Raw genomic sequence first — 22509 nt, forward strand, 5'->3', positions numbered from 1 at the left:
CCTCCGCCATACGTACGCACCTGAAAAGCACACATTTCTGTTGTAACGAGCGATACTAAAAGTTGGCAGCAGACACGTGAAACACGAAGAATGGTATTTCAATCTACAGTATAAACATAGTTTAAGCTGATTTGAAAATGCTGATATAATTAAAACTCACTTTTTTATTGGTATAACGGCTATATGATTTTTTAACGTGCAATTTGCACATCTGAAATATAACAACGCTCTATCATATCCGAGTTGATTATTTTTGCACAGCAAACAGTATGTGGGTGGTTTGAAATACAGCGAACACAATGGCTCCTTTCAGTGCGATTATATATACTTGTAAACGATCGAAGTCAATATTTATCAATGGTAGGACATCGGCAGTCGGTGATTTGTAGATTGTAAAAAAAAAGCAGTTTACCACTTCCACTTCGCACTGTTTTCAATTATATTGGCTGGCGTCGTGAGACAAAGACATGTTTGTGTGTATTAACTGCGCGCAGAACCCGTGTTTATTCTCTAAATTAAAAACAGCTCACCCTGTAACTTCACTTTTTTATGCCTTCAGAACAACTAGCAGGACTCAAAGAACACGCTTACTGGAGCAGAATGTTGTCAAATTTATAAAGATTTCAATCAAATAGAGCAATAGAGGCCAGACTGCATTGGTGTAGAAAATAAGATACACCGCTTGTCTTTCTTTGTATTTCTTTGTGCATAACGTAAGGGCTAAACATGCCTGTTACCAACAGAATTGTTTTCACAAGTTGAAATTATTTCTTGGCAAACTGAACTGCAGCAACTAAACAGTTCAGGATGCTGACATCCAGAGACACGATAATCCTTGTCTCTTCGAAAAAAAGACACAAAAATAGCAGGCTAATAGCTATGTACTAAATCTAAAACTTGCCTCCTCAATATTTAACGTGTTTACTTAAGCAAGTACATGAATGCGGGTGGTCATCATATAGTTTACAAGATTGAATGCATGAATCAACCATCTATAGTATCATATTGTCAAAATAACATTAAAGATTTTTGAATCATAAGTTGACGATATAATGCTGAAATGCTACAAGGACTAAAAGTGAAGACTGGATTGTTCAGGCGCTCCCCATCTGCACAATATTGATATTTTAAAAAAATAATGTAAGTATATCCCATATTATAATACATTCTTAACATGAGATTATTCAATTCATGTTATTGATAAATCTTTTAGATTCCATCTGCTCCTTTGAATCAATGGACCATGAAAGTCACCGGCGATGTTTTCAGCAAGTACAGCAAGACGACATTAAAAATGTATTTTCCTTGATAATTTTAATCAGGTAACGCTGCCTTTGAAACAATTCAGAACATTTACGCAGGAACTCCAAGTGCATTATATTGGCGTGACTGCAATATAGGAGGCAAGGTCAAACACACACTAAATGGGTTCTATCCTTAATGGGTCGACAAACCATTTTTTAAATGACTGATAGGGCGAATGAACAGAAAGTATACTTACGCAATGCATCCGAAAAAAAAGCCCGTCTAGCCGCGATCTGGGGTCAGAGGTTGACAACTTTTATCATGTGTGTAAATAAAATCTTCCAACAAATATACGCACAAAGCTATACAGAAAATTGAAAATTGCGTAAATTGGTTTATATAAAAATGTTTGTTTATATCGATATAGTGGTATGATTGTGATCATGACAGTTTTTATGTGTTTGTAGGTGTTCCCGTCAGAGACACTGGTTCAGGTAAATGGCTCCCGCTTCTCGCAGCAGTCCGGGAATAGAATCCCGCATGTCACTCAGCTGCTCATGCAGCCACCGAGACTATGCGGATGACAGTGTGCGCGCGCACCCGTTGCAGGCGCCTGGATCCGGTCAGGTGGTCACTTCAGGCGGCGTTTCCAATGGTTAATTCAGCCGCAAGAACTCAGCCAATCGGGCCCTTCGCTCGAGATCTGATTCGCGGCTCGTGTTTCCTGTGTTATTGGACGCGTGGGTTGAAGTAGCGTGAGTGTTTACTTCCTATCCCCCTCTTCTCAGTAATGGGCATGGCAGGGGTGGGTGATGAACCCTGGAAGGTGTACATACTGCTCGGGCAATGCTTTCTGCTTGGGTGTGAAAAGTGTTTGAATGGCTGATGTAGCGAGTCGGAGCTCTGAAAGCCGTTACTCGGCTACGCACATGCCACATCAGGCAGTGGCTACCATCACTGAGGGACATCCGGGCAATGAAGCGCGAGATGCTGGGACTCTCGGTCACTCACGCGCGCAAGCACGCCGCTTGGGCGCGCGGCTAGGGGGTCTCGTGCACGCAGGTGAACTTTATCCGCGGGAGCCCGCTTTCTCTTAACCATCCGGATAACAGACTCATCTGCTTGTTCTAATTTTGTTCCTTATTTAAAGAACTTTCCCTTCTCGGCGACACACTGTTCCGTCGAGATGGAGTAAGTATAAAAATATACTTGCTATGTATTTGAGTTTTCAGCGGGAGCCTCATAGACATCCTGCAGCAATTGTGAACCACAATGCAGCCGCGGGGACTGAGCATGGTCCTCCTCCAGCAGAGTTTATCAAATTTTCCTCATGTCAAAATGACAAATTGCCCCTGGGGAGATTAAGCTTTGTGTTGCGGGATGCCTGATTATTTCGGGTTACATTCCTATTCCGCGGTGGTGGAGTTTGAATAGGAAGCGGGGTCACAGACTTTAAGTATAACTAGCCCGTGAGGTGTTGATCATTCAGCTATTTATCGGGCAAGCAGTTTGATAGAGGAGCATCTTGCTCTGGTCTGTCTGGCTTATTCTTACTCACTTTAACCCTCACAACCGGCTCGGCTGTACTGTACTCACCTGGGTGAGTGGACTGACTTCGTACAACAGACGGATTTCTGTAAGGGAACTTCTTCACCCACTACTGCTTGTCTTGTGTGATCAGAAACTGTAACTGTGACCTTGTCTGGGATAATGTCCATTGCAAAATGAGATTGAGGAGATACATTTAAATTGGAAACCATAATTCTTCGTTTTTTAATTTGAGTTATTTGAAGAGAGTGGAAGAGAACCAAAATGTGAATGGTTTTGTAATGATGGCAAAGACACTCATTTTCATCAGCTGTCCCTCGATTTGAGGATGATGTGCATTCAGGTTGGCATGTTTCTGCAATGGGTCTTCATGTGAATGAAGATGCCAATTCTCAACCCACAGACCTTTGGGCTTTTGAGGCAGAATGCCCCACAAGGTAGGGGGATGTACAAGATCTATGTTCTTTTCTTTCCTTCTCTGCCAGTGCTCTACCTCATCATTAAGACATTGTGCTCAGCGTGATGCCGCTTGATGGTCAAGTTGTTGCCATTTTGAACAATTGGTAGCAAGCTCCTTTGACTCATTAATGTCAATGCAAGGAGAGCTTCTGAGTGTCTTGAAAGTCTTTCTTTGTCTTTGCCCGGAACATTGGCAATTTGAGCTGAGAAAACAGGACCTGTTTTCCAGTCCATCAAAGTTGATTTTTCAGGAGTTTTACCTGAATAATTTTGGCTTCAAGAAGGACACCAGCGTTTGTTCGATGGTCCTCCCATTGAACTTGGAGGAAGTGGCAGAGGCATTGCTGATGGAATTTCTCTAACACTCTTACATGTCGCAGTTACACAGACCAGGTCTCACTGCAGTATGTGAGTGGTGACAACAACTCTGTAAGCTAGACCTTTTGCTACATGTGGAGGTCTTTGTTGTCAAACACAGTAGTAGGTTGTAGAAGGCTGAAGCAATTGCAGGATTGTGATGAAGTTTCTTAGCCATCCAAATCTTTGGAACAAAATCCACAGAGCCTCACATTTTACTGAAAAAAATGTTTTGGCCAGGTCAGTAAATGCAATGAAGAGTTCCAAGTGTTGTTCTCGATATTTTTCTTGGATTTGTCACGCAACAAAGAGCCTGTTGGAGGTTCCTTTGGAAGATCTAGGAGGATTTCCTCAGCCTCTGGAAGTAGTTAATTCAGGAGTCATCAGGATTTTCCGTGTCATTGACTAGAGGGAATAGCCTCAATAGTCTCTACAGCATGATTTATCTCCCTTCTTGAAGGTGGTTAGAATTGTCATATTCGTCACATTCCTGAAGTTGGGGGAGGGGAGTTGGTTGCTGTGGAGGGGTACAGTTCTTTTCATTCCCAAATCCATAGGATGAATGCATGAAGTCTTGATATGAGCAAAAGTCCACCAGCTTTAAAGACCTCAGCTGGAATATGATCGAGGCCACAATTTTTGCTGTGTTTCATCCATTTGATTGCTTATTTCAGCTCTCCCATCGATGGTGGTTCACTTATGGATTTTACCACAGAGTACTGGGGATAGCATGGAGAGCATCAGCTGCCACTGTGGATTCATGGTTGGGAGTTGTTGAAAATGTTCTATCCAGCATTGACAAATGCCATTGTTGTCCTTAAGAAGTGAAACACAATCCTATGAGCAAAGGAGATTTTGTCCATTTAACTTTGGTCTATAGATGGCCCATGGTGGCTTTGTATGTCATGATGGTCAACATGCGTTTGGATGTCTCTGACTTTTTCTTCTCTCCACATGTCATTTATCTTCCAGATTTGTCTTTGGGAGTCACCTTGAGCTCTTGGAATGCTGTCACCTTGACTTGCAACCTTGGTTTGTTCTGTCAGACAATGAAGACTACTAGTTTTTGTTCTCAGGAGATCACGTATTTCAGCATCAAACCAGTCTTGGTGACGAAGGTGCTCAAACAGTGATTTGACACAGGAGTCTCATACAGCTGACTTTATTTGATGACCAAACATAAACTGGGCGACCGCTTTGCAGAACACCTGCGGTCTGTCCTCAAGAATGACCCAAACCTCCCTGTCGCTTGCCATTTTAACACTCCACCCTGCTCTCTTGCCCACATGTCTGTCCTTGGCTTGCTGCATTGTTCCAGTGAAGCCCAACGCAAACTGGAGGAACAACACCTCATCTTCCGACTAGGCACTTTACAGCCTTCCGGATTGAATATTGAATTCAACAACTTTAGGTCTTGAACTCCCTCCCCCATCCCCACCCCCTTTCTGTTTCTTCCCCCTTCCTTTTGTTTTTTCCAATAAATTATATAGATTTTTCTTTTCCCACCTATTTCCATTATTTTTAAATATTTTTAAATCTTTTATGCTCCCCCCACCCCCACTAGAGCTATACCTTGAGTGCCCTACCATCCATTCTTAATTAGCACATTCGTCTAGATAATATCACCAACTTCAACACCTATGTGTTCTTTTGTTCTGTTGTCTGTGACATGTTTTGATGATCTGCTTCTATCACTGCTTGTTTGTCCCTACAACCACACCCCCCCTCCACTTCTCTCCCCCCACCCAAACCACCCCCCCACACACACACACACACACACACACACCTTAAACCAGCTTATATTTCACCCCTTCCTTGGATTCACCTAGTTCTGTTGAAGGGTCATGAGGACTCAAAACGTCAACTCTTTTCTTCTCCGCCGATGCTGCCAGACCTGCTGAGTTTTTCCAGGTAATTTTGTTTTTGTTTTGTATTTCCAGCATCCGCAGTTTTTTATATTTATTTGATCTCACTGATCTGGGATTGAGTTGGATGTGTGAAAATTTTCCAGATTGGTTGTGAATTGCACTTGGAATTCCTCTCTTCAGTTGGGCTGCTTTAGGACTGAGACATTGATCTTCACTCTCTTAGGCTTTTGGGCCTGTGATGTCTTGGTGTTAAGTGGAAGTTCATCACTGATTGATCAAGTCGATGATCTGTACAGCGGGCATCAGACATCTGTCCAGCAGGCATGGAATGAGCGCTGCAGATATCACTTAGATCTTTGATTCAAAAAATGGTGGTGCCAATGCCTAACAATCACTCCTGAGATTATTCATGAGTGTTCTAAAATTCTAAGTTTCAAAATTTTAAGGTCTTCTTTATTTGACCATGAAGATGCTAACCCTGCAGGGCGTGGTTCCCCAGCTAGGAAAATGTGGGACAGCCTATTTTTAGGGCACCTTTTCTAGCCCCCTCCCCATTTAGGATAAGTAGCGGGGTACCGTGAAGACAACTGCTCAGTCACAGATGCTGCTGACCAAGTACATTTGGACAATAACCTTTATACATCTGCTGCCTGTGTGCAGACCCTTGACTAGGGACTCCCAGGTTCATAGTCCTGCCCTCATTGCCAATTCCCCATCACCATAGGACTTGGCAAATGCACCCTGCTAGAGACTGCATGCACGTGATTTTATTTAATGTGGGGACCTTCGGACACCGTGATGAATACTTGTACTTATGGACATGAACTCTTGTCAAAATTCTATTGGGCAAACGGCAAATAAGTCCTTGTTGCTTTGGAGGAACATTGGTTTATATTGAATCATTCCTTTTGCTTTTTTATTAAGAGAACTTTGGCCAACACAGTGCATAACTCCATTGCAGGCTGTGCATCAAAGTTCTATTCTGTTCTTCCCACTTTAGGGAAGAATGATAGCTGGATGTTACCCTTGTAAAAGTGCAGTTGCTTCTCAACCATGATTCAGCATTACCACAAATGAATTGTTCTTTGACAGTATTTGTTAATGCTTATTGAACTATTGATTAATGGTGCTTTTTTAAATCCAAAATAGGCTTCTGTTGCCAAATGCCTGAAATTTTCACCAGTATAAATGAAATATACAGTTAAAAACAGAAACAATATTTCTCCATTGTGCTTTTTCCTTATTATTTCAGTGACAAGTATACCTACTGTTAACTTATTAAAAATATCAAGTCAAAACTTCAACTTGCTCTCCTATAGCTCAACAAATTACTGCTCAATGTTGCACAGACCAACAATGTTCAAATTCAGTCCTTTCTCATTATTGACACTCATTTTCATTCAGCACAGACTGTACACCATTGAAGTTAAGCCAGATCTCGGTCATGGCCTGGTGAAACATGCAACAGAGCTATTTAAAAAATTTCTGATGTTCTGATGCCATCCTATGTTGTACGCATTTTTCTATCACTTTCATGCCCTGCATACACATTTGGAATCATACAATTTTATTGAAGGAAGCCATTTGATCCATTAAGCAGGCTGTCTGAAAGGGTTAAAGGAAATTGGGTAAATATTTGAAAAGGAAAAACAGAAGGAAATAGCAAAAGAATCTGGGCGATTGGATTGGAGATGCATAGGTTATAAAAGTAAGGAAATTATGCTAAACCTTTATAGAACAATGATTAAGTCTCAAATGGAGTGGTGGCAGCCTTCTGTCTCATTGTTTGCGCTTTTGTGTTTTTACTCTTATGGGATGTGGGCATTGCTAGCAAGGCCAGCATTTGTTATTCATCCCTAATTACCCTTGAACTGAATGTTTTGCTAGGCCATTTAAGAGTTGACAATAGTGTTGTGGGTCTGCTGTCACATGTAGCCTAAACCAGGTAAGAAGGCAGATTTTCTATTCTTAAGGACTTTAGTAGACCAGATCGGTTTTTACAACAATTGATCATAGTTTCATGGTCACCGTTACTGAAATTAGCTTTCAATTTTAAATTCCATCAGCTGCAATGGTGGGATTTGAACCCATGTCCCCAGAAAATTAACCTAGGGCTAGGATTACTAGTCCAGTAACATTACTACTACTTCACTGTCTTCCCCCTGAGGGCAACTCCATGTTAAGCATCACAAAAACAGAATTACCTGGAAAAACTCAGCAGGTCTGGCAGCATCGGCGGAGAAGAAAAGAGTTGACGTTTCGAGTCCTCATGACCCTTCGACTCGGGGAAAGCCACACTGGCATGGCAGTCTCTGTTGCATCTGCTGCAGGAGGAAGACAGTGGGCTGTGAAGATGCACGATTTTCTAGCCTCTGCTTTCTCTGGGTCCTTTTCATGGCCAGCTGAGCTTTTCATTTCTGCTCGCCTCTTCCAATGCCCTTCCAAACAGAGGTCATGACTGTCAGCAACTGCTACCCAGTTGTCAGTGTCATTGTCCTTGATTTTTGTACCTCACTTGCAGGTGTTCTTGTAGTGGAGGTATGGACACCCAGAAGGTTGTGACCTAGTGGCCTGTTGACTGTACTGAAGGTCTTTGGGTATATGGCCATCATCCAACTGATGGATGTTTCCAAACCAGCGCAGACATCATCGGATTCTGGGCACTGCATTTTGAAAGAAGGGCATTAGAGAGGCTGCCAAGGGATTTACTAAAATGGCAAAAAGGATTAGGCACTTCAGTTATGTGGAAAGATTAGAGAAACAGATAAAAGCAAAATACTGCAGATGCTGGAAGTCTGAAATAAAGACAGAAAATGCTGAAAAAGCTCAGCAGGTCTGATAGCATCTTTGAAGAGAGAAACAGGGTTAACGTTTCGAGTCCGTATGACTCTTATTCAGAGGTTCCAGCTCATACGGACTCAACGTTAACTCTGTTTCTCTCTCCACAAATGCTGTCAGACATGCTGAATTTTTCCAGCATTTTCTGTAGAGAAATTGAGGTTGTTTTCCATAGACAGAGTTAAGAGGAGATTTGATAGAGCCACTCAAAATTATGAATGGTTTTGAGAAAGTAAATAAGGAGAAACTGTTTCTAGTGGTAGAAGGATCACTAACCAGAAGACAAAGATTTAAGATGATAGGCAAAAGAAGCAGAGATGACGTAAGGAAACACTTTTTTTCACACTTTGAGTTGCTGTGATGCCCTGCCTGAAAGAGTGGAGGACACAGATTCAGTAGTAACTTTCAAAATGGAATTTGATAAATACTTCATTTTTTAAACAAGGAAGTGGAACAAATTGGACAGAAAAATTGAGGGTACAGGCAGGATAATTCCCGGTGAAGAGGAACTGCTCAGCCCCTTAATGGGCAATAAAGGCATGTTCTTCAAAGATTTAAGGCCTGAATTCTTTTGGGCTTTTGCTGCATCTGAATCTGAGAGGAAGCAAGAAAGAAACACTTGTATTTATATAGTACCTTTCACAGCCTCAGGGTGTCGCAAAGCTCTTTACAGCTAATGAAGTATATTTGAAGTGAAGTCACTGTTACAATATAGGAAATGCAACAGTCAATTTACACATTGCAAACCCCCACGAACAGCAAAGTGATAACGATCAGGTAATCTGTTTTAGTGATGTTGAACAAGGGATAAATATAAGTGAGGACACCAAGAAGAGTGAGGACACCTGCTCTTCTTCAAAATAGTGCCATGTGATTTTTTTTAACCTTCACCTTAGAGGGCAGATGGAGCCTCGGTTTAATGTCTGATTTGAAATACAGTGCCTCCAAAAGTGCAGCACTCCCTCAGTACTGCTGTGGAATGTCAGTCTTGATTTATGTCCTCAAGCCTGGGAGTAGGATTTGAACCCACAACTACCTTGCTCAGAGGCAATAGTACTCCCAACTAGCCAACAGCTGACATCAGTGGTGCGGTAGAAATTCCTTTTGCACTTGTAAATGTGGCGTCTTTCACACCTCCAACAAAATTAAAGCAGTTCAGCAGCAGAAAGTCCAAGGAAATTCCAGGCCATGTTTTATTCGAGTTTTTGGTAAGTCTAATCATTAACTATCATCTTTGTCTTTTGATGGTAATACCCGGTTCATGTTTTCACTTATCAACATTCCTAATCTAATTTCCCATTTTACCTTAAGTCAAACTCCTGCATTATCTGCATTGTTAATTCATCTCCAGGAAACTTGGATTCTTCTTTCTTTTCCCCTTAGCATTGCTTTCTCTAAAGCCCAGACTTAATACTGTTGCCACAGCTAGTTGATCCTTTCAGCATCTTTCTCACACTTCTGAACAAGTATACAAGAAAAAGCATCATCTGATTTCAGTTTTTCACTAAATTGTAGCTTCCAACATCCACCACAATGTATCATGACTTTGTTTAATTTTATTAGCATTGCCAAGGCTATTGTTCCTTTGAATTTTCCTCATTTGTCTTTGCATGCTCAAACTACACCCTGTTTCATGTTTCTTGGTGTCCCTGTATTCTCACTTTGTTGAAATCGAGCAGCAAAGTGGTTTACTCTCATGCAGAACTCAAAACTGGAACTCCTTGTTGCAATTTGGGATTTATTATTGTATAAATGGATTAACTACAGTTTCCATAAAAATGAGCTGAAATTTGTGTCTTTATTTTTTTCATATGGAAATTAGCACAGCTGAGATTTAACAATTAACTCCCAATAAATTGACAAATGAGAAAACATATCAAAATTCTTTTTGGGCACAATTGGAAGGAAATTGGGTACAGAGCCACTGAAACCAGTTTGCACCTGTTTAGCGGCAATATTTACTATGAATTCCACATCTCCTGTCGCTTCAGTTAGACATTGAATTTGCATTTGACACTGTATTTAGTTCCTACTTTCCATTACTTCCACTGTTTGCAGATCATGTGTAAGTATGACACATTTGTCCCTATATAGTGGGCACTAAGGAATGAGAAACTGTTACTGAGGCCATTATTTGAATAGGAGCAGCTAGCAAACATTTCTAAAGCGAATGTCTGACTGATGATTGCTCCTGATAGACGTATTACTGAGTTCCAATACAGCATTAATGATTTTGGACTTAAATCAACTTTCTTGCTTTGGGTGCTGTTGATGTTAATATCCTATAGATTCTGTTAGTGGAAGTTAAATACTTAGTAGTTTAAGGTAATATGGTGAACAGGTGTTGGGTGTTGATTAGATAATTATACTCAGATGTGTATATAAAGAAGAGTCAGCCAGCACTGGCGTGGGTGTTTTAGTGAAGAGTAAGCTCTGTAGTGAGCAATAAACAGTCTCTACTAAAATCACTCTAGTCTCTGTGCCTACTTGACACAGAATTACCTCTGACACTAGTAGCTGAAGTTGGTTACCTGAACTTGGAGATTGGAGGCTAAGATTTACTTCCAGAGAGAAGGTTAGAATTGGAGTTAATTTTTTTGACTGAAGAAGACTCATTGGAGCGTCTGAAGAAAGATGACTGAAACCAGGTTTAAGGTGGCAGGATATGTGTTTCCACCACTGTTTTGTGGAATGGAAAAGCAAAGTGGATATGTGAAAATGGGTCACGTCCCTACCAAGGAGAAAACAAGGTATAGCCTTGGCATTATCACTTCCTAACAAAAGTAAAATCAACCAGTTGCCAGTCAGTTGGATACTGATGAAGGTTTGGATCTACTATTAAACCTCATGGATAACATTTAAAATAATGTCTTACTGAATGCCTGTGAGGTTTGGTCAGACTTTGATTAATTTAGAAAAATGGATGATTCTTCTATACATCATGGAGTTTAACCAACTATATATGAGATTTCAGCGATTCCGCTTGGAAATTCCTAAATCAGTACTTGCCTTTAAATTGTTGGATTGTGCTAGGATATCAAACATGGATAGGCTCTTGGTTTTGACCAGAGTGAAATGCAACGAGAGAGAAATGTTTTTGGATCAAATGTCTGAAGCCTTAAAAATTACAGGGAAAGCATTCATTTCTGGCCACTTTTATGGTGCATATGGGCTCTTCAGCTGTGACAACAAAGATGGAGGATACAATGCCAGCTGCTTTTTGGGACTGTTTGAATAGGGCCCAAACGTCTATATGGAAGAAGAATTACAGACATTAAGTCTGAGGACAGAGACCCTATTGGGTTTCTGGAACAGGCAGTGGGAGTTGGGCAATTATGGAAAGAAGATGAACCCAGGAGCCGGAACAGGCAGCAGGAGTTGGGCAATTATGGAAGGAGGGTGGAATAACCAAGGGGTGGCGAACAAGTGCTCCAGATGCAACTCTAAGTATCATTCTGCATTGAATTGCCCAAAACTGAAAAAACAGTGGTTTTTGAGACAACGCATGACGTGGAAGGTATGGAAGGCGAAGAGGACGATAATGACTAATCAGAAGGAATTGTATTGGTCCCCAGAAGCTTCAATCCAGCAATGAATATCCTAGTGGCAGATTCATTCAGTTGCGCAGTTTTAGATAGTGGGCATTCGTTCACAATATGTGAAGTGGACTGGCTAAACTGTTACATGAATTCTTTAAGTAAGGAAGACAGAAAGAAATGAATATGACAGTTATATTTGTTTCAGGTTGGGTGATGGTAACATGTTGAAATCACTAAAAAGAATAGTAATTCTGTGTAAAATAGCAGGGGTAAATCATTTTATCAGTACTTATGATGTATCGAGTGAAATACTTCTACTGTTAAGTAAGCCTTCAATGAAAAAGGCCCAAATGAATTTGGACATGGAGCACAATAAAATGGTTGTATTTGGGAGATCTGTAGATTTGTAATTCATAGTCAGGACATTATTGTATCCCTTTAACATTCTGTCTAGAGATAATAGTCTTTAGGGAGGCATTAATGACAGCTGGGGATAAGGATTTAAAGGGGAAGAAGCAAATTATTACAAAACTACATTGACAATTTGCACATCTCTCTGGCCATAGGTTGAAGATTCTGTTAAAGAATGCAAGGGTACTGGATGAGGAATACACTAGACTTATCAAGAATATTAGTGAAAAATGGGATATTTGTAAAAAGTACCAGAGAATGTCATCATGACCAGTAGTAAGCCTCCCATTGGCGAGAGACTTTAATGAAACTTTGGCAATGGACGTCAAAGTAAGGGATAAAGAAAAAAATATTTTTCTTCTGCATTTTGTAGATGTAGCGATTAGACTTAGTCTGTCAATGGTAATTTATAGTAAAGACAAAAAATAATTATCAATAAGATAATGGAAAGATGGATAGGAATGGGGCTGGGAGCACCAGTTAAATCAGCTAAATTCTTTACAATGGAGGAGAATTTGCCAATGATGAATTCAGGAGTATGTATGAAAATTTGAATATTGTCGTGATGCATTCAGCAGCAGAAAGTCTTTTAGCAATGGGATATGTGTGAGAAATCATGCCGTGATTGATGAAATGCTCCAAAAGATTTTAGCTGACTAACTGAATTGTAAATTGCAACTGTTCTAGCACGGGCAGTACATGCAAAAAACACACTTCAGATAGTTGGGGACTACAGCCCCTATCAATTAGCTAATGGCAAGAATCCGAAGATACCTTTAATAACATGGGTCCATCTCCCAGCTTTGGAGGGACTACCATTAGTCCCATTTTTGCAGAACATTTGAATGCCAAGCATGCAGGGAGGAGGGCATTTATTAAGGCGAAGATTTCAGAAAAAATCTGGAGAGCTTTGAGGTGTGGAATCAGACTGTCAGAAATTATTTTTAAGCCTTGAGACATGGCGTATTATAAAAGGGAAGGGCAGAAAGAATGGAGAGGCCCAGGAAAGGTTGTAGGCAATGATGGAAAAACAATAATCTTGCAATATGGAATGACCAGGAAGTTAGAATAGATTCCCCAACAGCAGGAAAAGTAAGTTTGAGGATATTCCTAGCACTTTTAACGACATACTCATGGGAATGTTAATCTATTGACGTCAAAGCAGCATTTTTCCAAGGGGAGCAATTTGAAAGAGAAATATTCTTGAAGCCTCCAAAAAATGCTGGAGACATTGGGAATTTTGGAAGCTAAATAAGTGTATTTACAGGTTAAACAATATATCCAAGCTATGGTATTTCTCAGTTAGCTCCATCCTACTAAAAGCTGGTTGTCTTCAGCTAAAAGCAGATCCAGCAATGTTTCATCGGTTTGATGAAGGAAAACTAGCAGGCATTTTTTTAATGCACATAAATGATTTCCAGTGTGGGGGATCTGCAACATTTGAGAAATTTGTGATTGATAAAATTATAAAGGAATTCAAAGTGAATTCAAAACTGGAAAGCGGGCTTCTGGAGCTTTTAAGTTTACAAGGTAGGACATTAGTCAGACTAAGTTGGGAATAACCCTAACTCCGCTATTTTACCTAGCAAATGTTAATAGGATCCCGATCTAAATTGGGCCAGACCCCCTCAGACTTGAGATTCTATAATCAATTTAAAAACTTAATTGGGCAATTAAACTGGTTATGCACACAAACTGTGTGCTATGATGTTTCAGAATTGAGCACCATGCTGAAATATGCTACTGTTGGGGAAGTGTTAAAAACAAATAAGACATTGAAGAAATAAAATTTAGAGGAATGTACACTTAGATTTCCAGACCTAGGTGACCCAGAAGAGATGACATTAGTTGTTTTTAGTGACGCCTCACACACTAACCTCCCTGATGGTTATTTGAGTACAGCAGGATTCATTTATTTTTAGTGGGAAGAAACTAAATGTTGCCCATTTGCATAGGAATCAAAGAAAATAGAGTAGTTAAGAACACCTTAGCTGTGGAGGCACTTGCACTGGTGGAAGTGACAAATATTGCTATATATTTTAAAGGAACTCCTATATAAAGGGGCAACCAGGGAAAAATGTGCCTATAGATTGCTATAGAGATAATCATCACTTTGGGACAATGTCCATTCGACAAAGAGTGTTAAGGAAAAGAGGTTAAAGATTGATTGTGTAGTAAGATAACAACATTTTGTATCTTTTATGAATAGCTCCTGTTTGCATTGCAATTTAGTTTAAAGACAAGATGGGACTCTGTTATTATCTAATTCAGATAAAAACAAAAAAACTGCGGATGCTGGAAATCCAAAACAAAAACAAAAACAGAATTACCTGGAAAAACTCAGCAGGTCTGGCAGCATCGGCGGAGAAGAAAAGAGTTGACGTTTCGAGTCCTCATGACCCTTCGACAGAACTTGAGTTCGAGTCCAAGAAAGAGTTGAAATACAAGCTGGTTTAAAGTGTGTGTGTGGGGGGCGGAGAGAGAGAGAGGTGGAGTGGGGGTGTGGTTGTAGGGACAAACAAGCAGTGATAGAAGCAGATCATCAAAAGATGTCAACAACAATAATACAAAAGAACACATAGGTGTTAAAGTTAAAGTTGGTGATATTATCTAAATAAATGTGCTAATTAAGAATGGATGGTAGGGCACTCAAGGTATAGCTCTAATAGGGGTGGGGAGAGCATAAAAGATGTAAAAAATAAATAAATAAATATTTTTTTTCTTTTTCTCTTTTTATAATGGAAATAGGAAAGGAAAATCTATATAATATATTGGAAAAAAAAGAGAAAAGGAAGGGGGAAACAGAAAGGGGGTGGGGATGGGGGAGGGAGCTCACGACCTAAAGTTGTCGAATTCAATATTCAGTCCAGATGGCTGTAAAGTGCCTAGTCGGAAGATGAGGTGTTGTTCCTCCAGTTTGCGTTGGGCTTCACTGGAACAATGCAGCAAGCCAAGGACAGACTTGTGGGCAAGAGAGCAGGGTGGAGTGTTAAAATGGCAAGCGACAGGGAGGTTTGGGTCATTCTTGCGGACAGACCACAGGTGTTCTGCAAAGCGGTCGCCCAGTTTACGTTTGGTCTCTCCAGTGTAGAGGAGACCATATTGGGAGCAACGAATGCAGTAGACTAAGTTGGGGGAAATGCAAGTGAAATGCTGCTTCACTTGAAAGGAGTGTTTGGGTCCTTGGACGATGAGGAGAGAGGAAGTGAAGGGGCAGGTATTGCATCTTTTGCGTGGGCATGGGGTGGTGCCATAGGAGGGGGTTGAGGAGTAGGGGGTGATGGAGGAGTGGACCAGGGTGTCCAGGAGGGAGCAATCCCTACGGAATGCCGATAGGGGGGGTGAAGGGAAGATGTGTTTGGTGGTGGCATCATGCTGGAGTTGGCGGAAATGGCGGAGGATGATCCTTTGAATGCGGAGGCTGGTGGGGTGATAAGTGAGGACAAGGGGGACCCTATCACATTTCTGGGAGGGAGGAGAAGGCGTGAGGGCGGATGCGCGGGAGGTGGGCCGGACACGGTTGAGGGCCCTGTCAACGACCGTGGGTGGAAAACCTCGGTTAAGGAAGAAGGAGGACATGTCAGAGGAACTGTTTTTGAAGGTAGCATCATCGGAACAGATGCGATGCAGGCGAAGGAACTGAGAGAATGGGATGGAGTCCTTACAGGAAGCGGGGTGTGAGGAGCTGTAGTCGAGATAGCTGTGGGAGTCGGTGGGTTTGTAATGGATATTGGTGGACAGTCTATGACCAGAGATTGAGACAGAGAGGTCAAGAAAGGGAAGGGAAGTGTCAGAGATGGACCACGTGAAAATGCTGGAGGGGTGGAGATTGGATGCAAAATTAATACATTTTTCCAAGTCCCGACGAGAGCATGAAGCGGCACCGAAGTAATCATCGATGTACCGGAGAAAGAGTTGTGGAAGGGGGCCGGAGTAGGACTGGAACAAGGAATGTTCCACATACCCCATAAAGAGACAGGCATAGCTGGGGCCCATGCGGGTACCCATAGCCAGACCTTTTATTTGGAGGAAGTGAGAGGAGTTGAAGGAGAAATTGTTCAGCGTGAGAACAAGTTCAGCCAGACGGAGGAGAGTAGTGGTGGATGGGGATTGTTCGGGCCTCTGTTCGAGGAAGAAGCTAAGGGCCCTCAGACCATCCTGGTGGGGGATGGAGGTGTAGAGGGATTGGAGGTCCATGGTGAAGAGGAAACGGTTGGGGCCAGGGAACTGGAAATTGTTGATGTGACGTATGGTGTCAGAGGAATCACGGATGTAGGTGGGAAGGAACTGGACAAGGGGAGAGAGAAGGGAGTCAAGATAACAAGAAATGAGTTCTGTGGGGCAGGAGCAAGCTGAGACGATCGGTCTACCGGGGCAGTTCTGTTTGTGGATTTTGGGTAGGAGATAGAAGCGGGCCGTCCGAGGTTGGGCGACTATCAGGTTGGAAGCTGTGGGAGGGAGATCCCCAGAGGAGATGAGGTCAGTGACAGTCCTGGAAACAATGGCTTGATGTTCATTGGTGGGGTCATGGTCCAGGGAGAGGTAGGAGGAAGTGTCTGCGAGTTGACACTCAGCCTCGGCGAGGTAGAGGTCAGTGCGCCAGACAACAACAGCACCACCGTTGTCAGCGGGTTTGATGACAATGTCAGGGTTGGACCTGAGAGAATGGAGTGCAGTAAGTTCAGAGAGAGACAGGTTAGAATGGGTGAGAGGAGCAGAGAAATTGAGACGACTAATGTCGCGCCGACAGTTCTCAATGAAAAGATCAAGAGAAGGTAAGAATCCAGAGGGAGGGGTCCAGGTGGAGGGAGAATATTGGAGATGGGTAAAAGGATCCGTTGAACTGGGAGAGGACTCCTGCCCAAAGAAGTGAGCCCGGAGACGAAGACGGCGGAAGAAGAGTTCAGCATCATGCCGAGCCCGAAATTCATTGAGGTGAGGGCGTAAGGGTATGAAACCAAGTCCTTTGCTGAGCACTGAAGGTTCAGCATCGGAGAGGGGAAGGTCAGGGGGTATGGTGAATACACGGCTGGGGCTGGGATTGGAAGACGGGGTGGGGACGGAGGGACAGGCCGGGGTGGAGGGTCCTAGATGGGTGTTGGTGTCGATGAATTGTTGGCGCTTGCGTTCCTTAGCACTTGAGAGAAAGAGAAAAAGTTTCTTGTTGAGGCGTCGGATGAGCCGAAGGATAAAATGAAACTGGGGGCACGCGCAGCTTTGAGAAAGGGTACGGCGGTGCTGCGTCCTTGGCTTGCTGCATTGTTCCAGTGAAGCCCTACGCAAACTGGAGGAACAACACCTCATCTTCCGACTAGGCACTTTACAGCCATCCGGACTGAATATTGTATTCAATAACTTTAGGTCGTGAGCTCCCTCCCCACATCCCCACCCCCTTTCTGTTTCCCCCTTCCTTTTTTTTTCCAATAAATTATAAAGATTTTCCTTTTCCCATCTATTTCCATTATTTTAAAAAAAACCCCACTGGAGCTATACCTCGAGTGCCCTACCATCCATTCTTAATTAGCACATTCGTTTAGATAATATCACCAACTTTAACTTTAACACCTATGTGTTCTATTGTACTATTGTCGTTGACATCTTTTGATGATCTGCTTCTATCACTGCTTGTTTGTCCCTACAACCACACCCCCACTCCACCTCTCTCTCTCTCTCTCTCTCTCTCTCTCTCTCTCTCTCCCCGCCCCCCACACACACACCTTAAACCAGCTTATATTTCAACTCTTTCTTGGACTCGAACTCAAGTTCTGTCGAAGAGTCATGAGGACTCGAAATGTCAACTCTTTTCTTCTCCGCCGATGCTGCCAGACCTGCTGAGTTTTTCCAGGTAATTCTGTTTTTGTTTTTGTTTAGTATCTAATTCATTCTGTTCATGAATGTTAAATAGCTTAGGCAATAAGGTGAACAGATGTTGAGAATTGATTAGTTAATTATACCTAGATGTAGATAAAGAAGAGTCAGCCAGCGTTAGGGCGGATGTTATAGCAGAGAAGAAAACTCTGTAGTGAGCAATGAACAGTCTCTACTAAAAGCAGAGATAAAAACAAAAAAAACTGCGGATGCTGGAAATCCAAAACAAAAACAGAATTACCTGGAAAAACTCAGCAAGTCTGGCAGCATCGGCGGAGAAGAAAAGAATTGACGTTTCGAGTCTGTTGAAGGATCATGAGGACTCGAAACGTCAACTCTTTTCTTCTGTTTTTGCTCTACTAGAAGCATCCTAGCCTCAGTCTACTGCACAGCCAGGTTTGACAGTTGAGTGCTGAATAACTCTTTTCTAGACACAAGAATTGCATTCTGTTGTATTTGGTATATAATGGGGAGATGAAGACGACATGCAGGTGACTATTCCTGGTGATGGATTTTGTAGGCATCAAGATGGAGAAGGGCACCTTCCTGCACCTAACCTGCTGGCTGCATTTACCATCTCTGCAGCGGTTTCTTGAAGCCTAACTGATGAACAATGTATAGTTAGTTTATCAAGCTTCAGGACACATTGGTTCCTGTATAACCTCTCTGTTAAAGCTTAACAAGGTACAATGTGACACTTTGCAGGTTGAATTGGAGCCATAATACAAGGTTGGCAAACCCATTGTCTGTCAAAGTAAAGACGATCATCACTTGCATTTGCTTCAGGGGAGAAGGGTTCATGGGTGATACCTGCAATGTAAGTCAGTGTATAGTCCATAGGTGCACTCACCCAGTGAGAAATAGATTGTTGGCTGGAGCTGGGGTATTTGGCAATTTCCCTATGGAATGCATGTACATTAAGCTCCTTCCAAATGTTTCTAAAAGACCATGGAGTTAGCAGTGGATATAGGCATTTGTACTCTCTGCCATAGTCCACATGGAACCGTAGACATTTCTCATTTATTTCAGAAAGAGAAAGTAGTTATGGTTTAAGGGGTACCACTTCACATCAAGCATTGCTGACCAGGAATCTCTCCCGCTCTTATTGCCTGCCATGGGTGTGGTGGAAGGATTAACAGGTTGATTAGCAATCTGTTTGGCTGTGCCATGAATGCTCCTTCTGTGACCAATAAGTCCTGGAGTGGGACTTGTGGCTTAGAGGGAGGGACACTACCCATTGAGCCACGAGACCTCTCTATTTGTACTTTGCTGCAATGGAAAGCATAGGAAATGATTGTGCTTTGTTAATATGCAACTTGTTGGGGATCACCTTCATAATTATATGCATATGAATACTAGATGCCCACATAGCATGCACAATGCTTCAATTCTTTACAAATAAATAGTTTTCCCACTGTTAGTGGACACACCCTGAAGGGCTGCCTTCTGGGTCCTAGATATCCAATACAGCTTGGCTGATGGCACCTTTTGTGCCACTCTCAAACTTTTGAACAGAGAAAGTTCAATGATTCTGATGCCTTATATAGAGTTTACAATAGGCATACATTGATACTCGCACAAGTTAGGGGTCGCTGACTGATCAACAAAAGCAGCCAAAATAATGACTATCCTTTATGATTCATAGTCTGGTCATCAACTTCAGTACTGTCTTGGAGGGATAGCAATAAAACCCTTTCAAAGAAAAAAGGGAGGAGAGACCTGAAGAGCCAGAAGATGGTCAGGTTGCAGCAGCAGCAGGACCCTTTTGAGCAGGTAAATTCTTTCACCGAATATTATTGTATGCAACTTTCTCTTGAGGTATCCTGAAATATTCTCATAAGCATTATATTCCTCCAACCCAAACCCAATCATCCTGAATCTTCAATTTTATCCACATCAACCACAAACCCCTGAACAATTAACCTCTGGTTTGGCCATTAAAAGCCCTCTGCTGAGCACAGCACCTACACATGTTGAAGAAATCAAAATATCCCTGCAGACAAAATATCTTGACCAAATTATTAGGTCATGTCAAAGTAGATGTCCTGAATCAAAAAGGTGGTGGGGGGGTGAATTTTAACACCCAAAGTTCATTGGTTGGGGGCAGGTGGGTTTAAAATTAATCAGTTCTCAATTTGGATTGTAAGATGGTTCCAAACATGCTCACTTCTGGGTTTAATGGAGGCCCATTTGAATGCCAGCAGGAAACATTCTTGCCACAGTTGGAGTTTTAATTATTGCAGGCAGACAGGTAGTTCTGGCTGCAATTAACATTCTTAGGTGACATGAATGATGTCCTTGTAATTTTTTTAACCTTGCTCTAAATTTAACATGCACAGCATGGGTTTCCTCCGGTTTTGTTGGGTATTTAAACTTGTCATTGCCCCATCTGCATAAAAGCTCACTACTTGAGCAGTCTGTTGGTCATAAATGCAGAAGGCTGGTGATTGATGGATTATTTGCCAGGCCTAGTCGTTTTGTAACTTTTCCCTTTTGATGACCATTGTAGGAAGAGTGGGAACTAAGATGTTCCTCTCTATGTGGTTTCTCAAGTATGGGATACCATCAATTACATACATGTGGCAATCTACACACTAACACAGCAACGAGAAGTTTTTTGAACCACAAAGGATATTCTTCCATCAATGAGCAACTGGTGTGCAAGCACAAGAAAAGGTTCATGCAATTGTGCACCGATTCCCTAGGAGCTTTTGTGATTCTTTCATACCGCACAGTCCAACATACCAAAACCTTTTCTTCCAGGAAGCAGAATTAAGGACTGGCTCACTGGGGCAAGGAATAGTCCCTTCACCCCAATGAGGCGCAGAAACGCTACAAGATCCAAATGACACTTGTGTGACATAGAGCAAGCCACTGGAATGTTGAAGGTGCATTTCAAATGCCTAGATAGGTCTGGAGGTGTCCTTCAGTACTTGCCAATGAGTGTCCAGAATAATAGTGAGGTGCTTTGTCCTGTGCAACAGAAGTTTGCAAGTAAAGGAGGATGAAGGGGCTCATCAAATATATTTTTATGAGGAGCAAATAGAGGAGGAAGAAGTTGATGATAGGATACCTGTTGCCAAACGGTTGCTTGCATTGCTACCAGGGATGTTCTAATATCATGAACATTCACCTGAAAAACATAGGACAGGATCACTGGTTTTCATTTCTTATTATCAGGACCACCCCCAATCCCCCTCCCTCTTTGACGCTAATCAATCTGTCAATAGCTCATTCACCCATTGCACATCTGCCCAATGGGTTCTGTAATTTATTGACATATAAAACAATTGAAAAGATGAGTTAGTACTTGAGATTCAGTAATGGGCAAGATGTGGAAGTGATACTAATCAACTGATCTTATGTTGATTACGCAACATTGTAAGAAAAGGAAACTTAACAGCATTTAATATTATGCATATTTTAGTGAATTAAGCTTTATTTAAGTTATACTTATCACTTCTACATGGTGTGTCCCATTTGGTTTTCACAGAGAGATATAGGCTACTCAAATCCTTGAAGCAGCCTCGAGTTTTGGAACGCCTGAGGACCCTGACAAATACTGCTCTACATGTACCTGTACAGAGGCAGACTCAGACATCAGGAAAACAAGGCATGTGTTGGGTCCTAACTGAGGATGAGGACAATGGGTGAGAAGTGTGATCACTGTGAATGAAGTTGCCACTTACATGTCCAGTTTCGCCATTACTTTCCTGGGCATGCACCACAGCACTCCTACAACTCTGCTACAGGCCTGCTTGGTGGAGATCAGTGACCCATTGTAAAGCCAGGGATATAGAATTTCATCTTGTTTAAGGGGCAGGTAAATTAGCTTCCAGATTTTGCGTGGTTGTGATTATGACCTGCATGGACTTATTTGAGAGACTTGCTTGAAGCCCTATGAGATGCATTCTCGCAATTTCCTGTGTCACCCATCCATTCATGCTGGAGTTAGTCTTCTCTATTCTCTCCGTTATTGTGGTGTGCGTGTGTGTGTGGCACATCTGTCAGTACCTGGCTAAGTTGCTGATGCATGCCTCGTATTCCCCTTTTCAGCATCTGTGCCCAGCTAAATAGAGCTTGTAAGTTAGATAACTGTTCTAATAAAAATCCTGGACCTAACTTTATATGACTGCTTTTGCAACCTGTATTTACACAAGAACCTATCTGAAATTGTCTGTTTCGCAGTTTTGAGAAGTATTTAAAGCTTAAGGGCAAAGTTGGTGTTCAGCATTAGCATAAAACAACATTACTGAATAAGCAAACTGTTTTACAAGCTGCCCAATTTTCTCTTTCATTGGTGTGACCACAGAAGACCAACTTCACCCTCTAATTGTCCATATTTTGAATAATTTTCTGGACCATCAGTGCAAAAC

The 22509-nt window shown here is 41.9% G+C and overlaps 2 long non-coding RNA genes across 2 annotated transcripts in view; both read left to right on the top strand.

Annotated features, from left to right (window-relative positions):
• The first annotated feature begins 1869 nt into the window (after nt 1–1869).
• The window catches only part of LOC121279368, a 93947-nt gene continuing 73307 nt past the window's right edge, over nt 1870–22509 (top strand). The window contains exon 1 of the long non-coding RNA XR_005943374.1: nt 1870–2000. This is a non-coding gene — a long non-coding RNA (uncharacterized LOC121279368). The remainder of the gene's footprint in view (nt 2001–22509) is intronic.
• On the top strand, nt 19781–22255 carry LOC121279366. The gene is made up of 2 exons (XR_005943373.1): nt 19781–19906; nt 21627–22255. It is a non-coding gene; the product is annotated as an uncharacterized LOC121279366 (long non-coding RNA).

Source organism: Carcharodon carcharias, chromosome 6 (genome assembly GCF_017639515.1).
Source record: "Carcharodon carcharias isolate sCarCar2 chromosome 6, sCarCar2.pri, whole genome shotgun sequence".
NCBI lineage: Eukaryota > Metazoa > Chordata > Chondrichthyes > Lamniformes > Lamnidae > Carcharodon > Carcharodon carcharias.